Raw genomic sequence first — 9225 nt, forward strand, 5'->3', positions numbered from 1 at the left:
AGTCCACTCGGTACGGCAAAGACAGAAACCCGATGGGATGCAGTTCAAACTGGCAGCGTGGGGCAGCAGATATTTTCTACAGAACATAGACTCTGGGAGCAGAGTGAGTGGGAGTGTGCTGTCTGTGCATTTCATAAGATGGTGGCTATGTCTGAGTGCTCATTCTGTCATTAGTATGGAGGGTGAAAAAGCTTTCAAAACACACCCTTGTGGTTGAATCACTGTGATCTGAGAGCCGTGAAGCAGCCATTACAACTCGGCCCAATAAAACTGGAGACACTTTTCCTTTTTGCAGTAAGTAATATGGTGCAACGCACTGTATTTAGCAAAATAAGCATTATGACATTATTAAAGGTAATGTCAATTATATTTTCACTATAATCAATCATCTTAATCACTGCACCAATTCTACGTCCAGCAGCTTTTCTGTGCCACTCAGATTGACCTTAAAAAGCTTAAATACATGGCAGGAGTCAGATTGAATGAAAAGGTTGGGTAATGGGTTGGAAAGGCTACCAGCATCTCTACTTTTCACAGCAGTGTTCAGAAGCTCTGTAAGCTATTAGCTATGAACATTTTTCTATTAGCTATTACAGCATCTATTTAGGGGGACCCTCTTGCCCTATCTGCTTTACAAACCTCAAAAATCATATTAACATGCAATCCCATTCCCATGAACATTTTTCCACTCTGCAATTTCCTGATAATAACATTTGAACTTGCCTCACCAAAGGGGCCAGAATTCAGGATCAGACCATAACAGCACTATTATTTTCATACTAATATATTACTATTATTTCCAGGAAAAACAGCTGAAAATGGTAATGGTTCAAGGGTGCTTTTTCCATGTTTCATGGACACTCTATCAATTACTTACACAAGTACCTTATATTTCATCTGGAACTTAGTTAATCTGACAGTACCTTCCAGCCCTCTACTCCACCTGCCTGAGTCCAGCCAAGACAGAAAGTGCATAACTTTAAACTGTGTAGTCTGAGTTGTGCATTACCAGCTCGCATTGAGGTGTTGACATCGTTGTGGCATCCATACCTGGCAGAGCCAGCTCCCTGTCTGTTTGAAAGGCCCTTGTTGGAGCAGTGCCAGCACACTGCCTCACATTCTTGTCCCCCCTCAACTGCTCACGCTCCATTTATACGTAATATAAAGCAATCGTCAATTGATCTGCAGCTTTTTTAAGAACATTTGTCTTGGAAGGGGGATTAATGGCACAGAGGTGCAATTGCTGGCTTCACAGAAGCGTTTATAGCCTTTTGTTTTGATGAACATTTTTCAAATCACAAAAAGGGGACATCCATTCAAATTAAACATAATACTTAGCGTCTGACGTTCAGCTTAAGCAGTGATGTTTATCCCTCCAGCTTTTCTGATAAACAATTTGGATTTTCTTCAAATACACAACCATTTGTTTTGATTTGCCTTGTTTCACTTTGGTTTAATTAGCTTTGATTTAATTGTTATGAAATCTTTACTTGAATTCTTATGTCATTTTTGAAAAACATAGCAGCAGATAGCCCATGAAAAAAATACTCAGCCTCAGGGTATTTAGTCCTCTTAGTTATTTGTTGTGTGATTGTGATTTGCTTTGCCACAGTGAGAGAGCATTATCATTCTGCCTCTGAGTTATGAGGCTGTTAGGAAGCTCTACCTGCAGCTTGCCGATTATTACATGATATCATTATAGCACTTGGTCAATTACTGCAATTCACTATAGGGATTAAAATGTTTTATTTTCATGTATACTTAACATGTTTTTGGTGAAACAGGTAAGCTGCATATCCTGCCCTTTCAGCATATCTACAATAAATTAGCAGTGAGAAGTGTCAGATTTGTTGACTAAAGTATGTCTTTATGTGTGTTAGTTCTAAAAAAGTAAAAAATAAAGATACATAGATTGTGTGAGATGAAACTGTTATTATTTGTCCCTATTTCCAATTAGAGAATTTAAACTACTAGATTCCAGTCAGTCTTAATCAAATACATTTAAATGGCAAAGGATGCTAATCATAATTCATCTGTATCAAACAAGCAAGAAGGTATGACAGGCTGGCATCTAATGAAACAGAATATTATTTAATTAATATATTAATAGATTGCCAGTATTCCTCCAGACAATATTTTGCCAAGACAACAGCCTCTAAGTAACATTTATAAGGCAGCATGCATATGTTAAATATTATAATGGAGCACACATTCTGTGGTAAACACTGTTTCTTTTTGTGGGAAATATAAACATAAACACATCCAGAACACGGCCAGATTCAGAAACTAACCTTCAGCACAGGCAGCAAGGAGAAAAAAATCCCGAGAATTGCTGTGCTTTTCCTGTACAAATAATAAACATTTCCTGTATTTGCATGCTAGGCACACCTTCCCGATGTTAACAATGCCAGGTCTTCGTACATCAAAGCAAAAAGTCCTTGGAAAAGAGTACATGAGGATGGAGGTGTCTGTGGGCCTTGTTGGTGAGGCATGTCAGGTTGCTTGCTAAGTATAGCAAGCAAAGAGAAAGAAATGATTATGCAATGAGCGGAGTAAATCTCTTCCGCCGAGCACAGATGCAGAGAATGTTGCTGTCTGTGCAAATAAAGTCTGATGGGTAAATGGATCAAAATGATGGCATTTCAAAACATTATGAAATTATATATTTTTTTCTACCCCCACAGCTCTGAAAATGATTACTGAGCGGGGTAAAATATTGACATTGAGATTCATGGCTCTTGATTAACCATATACTGTAAGTCTCAGGGGCATGTAAACTAGTTAAACCATGTTATTGATATATGGAAATTATGACATGCATTAAATAATCCACTCTTCAGTTGCAAGGTTGACTCATGCATTTGATGATACTGAACATGTCTTCGGGGAATTACACTATCTTGCACAAAATATAGCACAATGTAGTAGAAAAATACATCTGAGGCCTAGAGTAAAATGTACACATTTTTTCTTTTTTTTCAAGCTTACCTTTCATGGCTCATTGGGAATTGAAAGACAGAAATACTCCAATCACGGTGCTGTAGAAGAGACCCACACCAACCCTGCACAAGGTTAAGAGACATTTCAAAAACGTATGTTATTCAAATATCAGTAAAGCATTATATTCCCTAACCCATTAGTTTTTAATTTCATACAATATTTTGCAATAGCGAATTCAAAATAAGCAAACATTTTACTACACAGACACAACTTCATCTGAACAACATATTGTATGAAGCACCAGGGGAAATATAACAAATAACCTGCAGCACACAGTATAGAAACAGGATATTACATCTAAGGAAGCAGTCTGCTGACTAAGGGAACCTCCGAGGCGGACAGCCTCTCATGCCTCACAAAGGCACAATTGATCCGGTCCAAGCACCTGCTTGAATAACCGAGGGCTGGAAACTGGATGCAGCCAGGACAATGCAACACACCTCAGATTCAAAGCCTCTTTAGAGTTATGATCACACACTTCCTTTTCAAGCTAATATTGTTAACAGGATGATATTCATTATTACTTTGCTTCTATTCTGATACTCATATTCGTTTACATTCTTGCATACAAACTTAAATAAGAAGATGTCAATATGTGAAAATCTAAAATCTTTAATATGTGTGCCGATCAACCCTTGTGTTTTGTTGACATTGATTTAATCCCTAATTGTTCGGGCTCCCACAAACTCCACTGCCGTAGGTGTGTGAAAAAATATTAATGATAATATTTATAAACAATTATCATAAAATTAGTAAAGGAAAACAAAGTATGTTTTTTGAGCTGTTGAAGAGGATTAAACTGGGAAGAAATTATGTTCATATACTACTTGTTTCTCATTATAATGTGGTGAGAAATCTCATCGCTGCCTGAATTATATTCACAGACTACGTTTTATGTTTTTGGCAAAATGTTAATAAAGTAAACATGTTGTGTCTTGTACTTTAAGTCACTGTGGACTTTGTGTCAAGCTAAGACCACAAACTTTCCTTAACCTCAACCAAGTGCTGTGAGTGCCAAAACATAACCATGGAGAAGTTTTATAATGTTACGTACCAAAAGAGTGGATATTAATATTATTATAAAAAAGTATTCAGTATTCAAATATATCATTTTGTAACACGGCAAGTGTGTTCATTAATTCATTTCATTTCCACAGAAAACATAATTCAGGAAGTGTTACACTTCATTTAAAACATGTATTTGTTGTTGCAATTTAGTGGTATTCAGTATGAGCATGGTGTCAAGGAGACACATATAATCATCTATGTGCTTGTTATGGCTGGCTCAAACAACGGACATAATAATGGACACAAATTACTACATATGAGTCTATTAAAGCAAATTAATCAAATGGATGAATAAATGAAGACCAGATACCTAGCACCACAAAGGTTCTGCTACAGAAGGATGGAGAGAGAGAGAGAGAGAGAGAGAGATCTGAATAAAAAAGACTCAGCCCACTAATCAGCCCAGGTGCCTGCCAACAGATGATCAACCGAGAGGGATCAACAGGAAACACCAAAATAAAACAGGATGTAACAGTGCTCATCAATCAATTATTTCTCTATTAAGGGCTTTCCACAAGGAGACAGACAATCACAACATAATGTCTTTGGATTCATCACTCTGCATTGTTTTGAACATATTGTCTTCACTCTGTTTGTTTTTAAGCCAGCAGCAGTGTGATAATGCAGCACAGGAAATCAAAATATATGTCATAATAGCATCACAGTAAAATTTTAGTGGTGTCGTTACCCATCAAAACGAAACCCTGTGCTTATGGACTCCAAGAGCAATGACCTCTCAGGTGTCATTGGGTACAAAGATATGCTCTGTCCAACTTGATTCATGTTCTGGCCACTCTGAGTCATGGCTACTCCCCATCCAATTACCATCCCATAATATATCAAGGGAATCACAGCTACACTGAGCAAAGTCAGAAGTGACTTGAAGACACCTGTGGGTAATGGACAGTAGTGGCGTCTGGTGCGGATCACACCACAGATGTAATGATTCAGTTGAAAAGGCAGTGAAGGGAGGCCAGGTCGTCTGATAAGTAGGTCAAAAGGAAGATGTGCTTGATCCTTTTCCTCTGCTCCTATGGCTAAGACTTGGCTTCAATTATTTTTTTCCTCTTTTAATAGAAAGGCAAGAAAGAAAAAATCTATTTCATCATCAGTTATAGGGAAAAGAAAGTGCGTTCATCAACTCAAGGCTATCAAAAAAATGTTCTCCTTGCTAATGGGTTACGTGAATTAATATTCATAAGAAAGTCTGAACTAGAATTGGTATATTGGATGTGCAGGTCAGGATAAATGTGTCAGGGATAATTGCTTATGGATGGTATTAAATAAATATAACACTTCAAAGGTGGACTTCATTTAGATTTGTACATCTAAGAAGAGATGTTATGTACAACCTTGACATGCAGAAGTGTGATTTCTTGACAGATCTGTAAGATTTTAGACTATGCTGCAGATAACAAAGTTGGAATGAAATCCAATGGCATTAAAGTTTTATGGCCTACATCTTCTTTGTTCTGTTATATTTTGACAAGATCGCGGGGTGAAATGTTAAAGATGTAAATGCCTACTGTCTGTTTGAAGCAAAGTTTTCATCCGCTCTGTGAACTATCAGAATTCACTTTCCATTTTCCATCAACTTTTCCCATCCTGATATCAAAGTGACAGACTGTTCCCCCAAAAATGTTTAATATTCCACAAATGTTCAATTACAGTATGCGTGAACGACACAAAAGTTGATTCAGGAAAGTGTATCGTAATCATTACCTAAACTTTTACAATTTGTATAGACTAGAGTTATTATTTTCACTGCACTGTTACCTTTATGTAACTATCAGAACAACAGTATGCCAACTCACTATGGTCCCCTATGCTTTCTGATTCTCAGTGGTGACCTTTAGTGACCTCCCAAAACTAACCTCTGCTGTAATGTAATGTAGCATGGCCAGCACCACAAAAGAGTGTGTTCTTCCTCTCTGATTTCCCACCCATCCAAGTTCATTTTAAAGGACTGTCACGATTCTTTCCTCAGTCCTCAGTGTCTCCCTCTCTGTTTCCGCTTTCCCAGTGGCTCTCCTCATCTCTCTCCCTCCTGTGTGTGTGATTGTGTAAGTGGAGACAGGTGTGCTGGAGTCTGAGCAGAGCCCCACCAGCTGCAACCCGTTCCATAATCAAGACCTCTTATTATACTCAGCCCTGCCAGATCATAGCTTCTGCACCAGTCAGTCTACGCTTCAAGCTATTTCTCCTGCTTTTATCAGTTTTCTTGTTGTTGCCGCCTGTTTTCCCAAGCCTGACCCTGTCTCTTGTTCCCTGCAGTTCTGTCTGCTCTGTCTCCCCATTCCTGCCTCCTATCCCCTGCAGTCCAGTCTGCTCTGTCTCTGGTCCCTTGTCTCGTCAGCCCTGCTTCCCTGTTCTGGACCCCAGTTCTACCCAGCTTCTGCAGATTCCGCTCTGGATTTGCCCCCTTGCCCCAGCCTGTCTCAGCCCCAGTTTCCCAGCTACCAGCCCAAGCTCCCCGAGGCCTCCATTCCCACTCCCCTGCCTTAAAATAAATACCTTGTTTCTATCATATCCCAGTCTCGCCTCTGTCTGCACTTGGGTTCACCTGCTCCGCCCCCCATATGACGATGAAATGATACCAACATGCATATCTGAGCTACTTCACAGCTGAATAAATGATCTCCTCAGAGCATCACTTACTGCAACATACCACTCAGTAAAGATGAATAAACGATGTTGGCAGAGCTAACCACAAAAATTGTATCCCATGATAACAACGTGGAGGTTGTCATGGATCACTACAGCACATATTTAATAATATTTTGGCAGTTCAAACTCCAGACTTACTTCTTACTTGTGTGAGTGCAATGCAGAGGAAATGTGGCAAAGCAAGGGCACAAGGCAGAGAGAATAGCCCCTACAGCAACTCAGGATAGAGCTACTGTACCAATGTAAATTCAGTCCCAGAGCTGGTTTTGGGGCTATGGGTGACTGCTGGCATGCTTCTTCTGTTGCATTGAATTCCATTAAATAAAGTATTTTTGCTGAACAGTAAAGCTGATGCCAAAACAGAACAAAACTAAAAGATAAGCTAAAGCTGATGCAAAAAAAAGTTGTTTTTGCAAGGGTTGTTCACTGGAATTAAAGGTAGAAAGGGCTAAAAAGCCATTATAAGGAATGCATTTCTTAATTATTTTGCTTAATTAAAACCTTGTGAAAGCAACTAACATCTCACAGAAATTTAATTTAATACTAACTGATTAAAATATCTGTTTCTATTATTATCACTATGTCTTAAAAACCTTCTTTCTGGGTGAGTCTTAGGAAATAAGACACAGTGTAAGGGGAAACTGAGGTACAGTATCATCCCCGTGTGTGTCATGAAGCTCGGATCCAAATGATTGGGTAGATGAAGCCATGGAGAGACTTTGAGGATGCAGCCAGAAAACACACCAGTGTAGACAGGTAGTGACATTTTTGCTTCACTGATTTTCCCAGCATGGACTGAGACTTTCATGTGAGTGCAGAGCCCAGTAACTGATATGTCTAGTGCTTCTGTGATGATTTATGTTTTGCCGGCTTTGAGGATTTCACATATCTCTCTTAGGACACTACAAAGTTTGATACTTGTAATATCATGCCTCTGACTCTGTAGCTTTCCTTAAACTAGCGTGAAATCCATCCACCAGCTTGCTGAATAAAGTTTGTTGAAAACAAGTTTTTGCTGAAGTGGTTTAGAATATTACACATCTTAGTCTATATGGCTACAGAAGTCAAGTCTCTAACTATATCTCCCCTATCCTATTGTGGAATTTAAGATAACCATTTTTTTTCTGGTCCCAAGCACACAAGCAACTCAAAAGAAACATTTCAGTATTCTGTAGAGTAATTGTGAATGTGAGAATATTTTGTATATCTGTATTCAGTACAAAGGAGTGTTTTCAATTTAAACGTTGAGTGGATTGAATGAACCCTGGTATGTCATGTCAATCTCTGTTGTAATGTGAAGCTATGGCAGCAACAGAATTTTGATAATGTTGTCATGGAAACTGGCCATTGAAAATAAGTAGAAAGTAATAATAATAATACATTTAATTTGAACCGCACTTTTCATTCATAGTCAAACTCAAAGTGCTACAGTTTTAATAACACAGAGCATACAGAAAATAGTAATACCAGTTAAGATGGAAAAGCCTTCCTGAATAGAAAGATTTTTAGGCCTTTTTAAAAAAAAGAGACTAGGGTCTGTGCTGCCCTCAGATAGTTAGGAAGGCTGTTCCACAAGCGTGGTGCAGCAGAGCAGAAGGCTCGATCCCCCATGGTGCAGAGCTTAGTGCTGGGAGCCCGGAGGAGCAAGCTGCTGGCAGATCTGAGGGTGCGGGTGGAGGGGTGTGGTATGATCGGTTCCTGTAGGTAGGGAGGCGCATGTCTGTTGATGGATTTGTATGTGAGTAGCAGGACTTTGTAGTCAATCCTGAAGGAAACAAGGAGCCAGTGCAATGAAAACAGAATTGGTGTTCTATGTTCATGTGTATCAGCTCTTCCTGGTGGAAATATACTCTGCTTGCATGCCAAAAATGCCCACTGTGAGACGTACAAAACTGGGAAAATATAGTTGTTGTTTCTCAAGATGTATGAATTGCAGGTACATGCTATTCTCAGTTTTTTAGGACAGACTGAGCTTGCAGCACAGTGCAGAACTTGTCTTTGTGTAAATGCTCTAAATGTTAGTACTTCCATTGTGCAGTTACCGTGACCATATGTGGCATTTGCTTTTTATTCCCAGGGCTCACTAGCAATTTTTACTGACTCTAAGTAGATTGACCTCTGAGCATTGATTTTATTGTCACTTTCTCAAAGCTATGTGGCAGAGCTGAGGTTTGGTGGAAACCAATACATCTGTGTTTCAGCAGCGCATTTTCATGTGTTAATTTTCCTTATGTACAGTAGTTTATAGATAATTGATGTAAATGTTGTTTTTTATCAAAGACACAAGTACACACACGCAACTGATAAATCTGCCTTTTTACTGACTTCAAACTATAGTGTTCAAATACCGTCAAACTTCAATAGTAGAAGGTCTGTATTATAAGTGGATAAGACAGAATTGTGTTATTGAGATTAAATGCTATGAGAATTTTAGCTGAGAATACTGAAAGGGTTCTCTGTCAGCGTTGCTCCTTTGTTTGTTGCTGTATT

General features: G+C 38.8%; 2 long non-coding RNA genes across 2 annotated transcripts; one reads left to right on the top strand and one right to left on the bottom strand.

The window, feature by feature from the left end:
• Positions 1 to 1795: 1795 nt before the first annotated feature.
• On the bottom strand, positions 1796 to 6096 carry LOC122996531. The gene is made up of 3 exons (XR_006407019.1): positions 5943 to 6096; positions 2989 to 3062; positions 1796 to 2505 (listed from the first exon to the last, which is right to left on the bottom strand). It is a non-coding gene; the product is annotated as an uncharacterized LOC122996531 (long non-coding RNA).
• Positions 6097 to 6162: 66 nt separating this feature from the next.
• On the top strand, positions 6163 to 6597 carry LOC122996532. The gene is made up of 2 exons (XR_006407020.1): positions 6163 to 6244; positions 6343 to 6597. It is a non-coding gene; the product is annotated as an uncharacterized LOC122996532 (long non-coding RNA).
• The last annotated feature ends 2628 nt before the right edge of the window (positions 6598 to 9225 follow it).

The sequence above is a fragment of the Thunnus albacares genome, chromosome 14 (assembly GCF_914725855.1).
Source record: "Thunnus albacares chromosome 14, fThuAlb1.1, whole genome shotgun sequence".
NCBI classification, from domain to species: Eukaryota; Metazoa; Chordata; class Actinopteri; order Scombriformes; family Scombridae; genus Thunnus; species Thunnus albacares.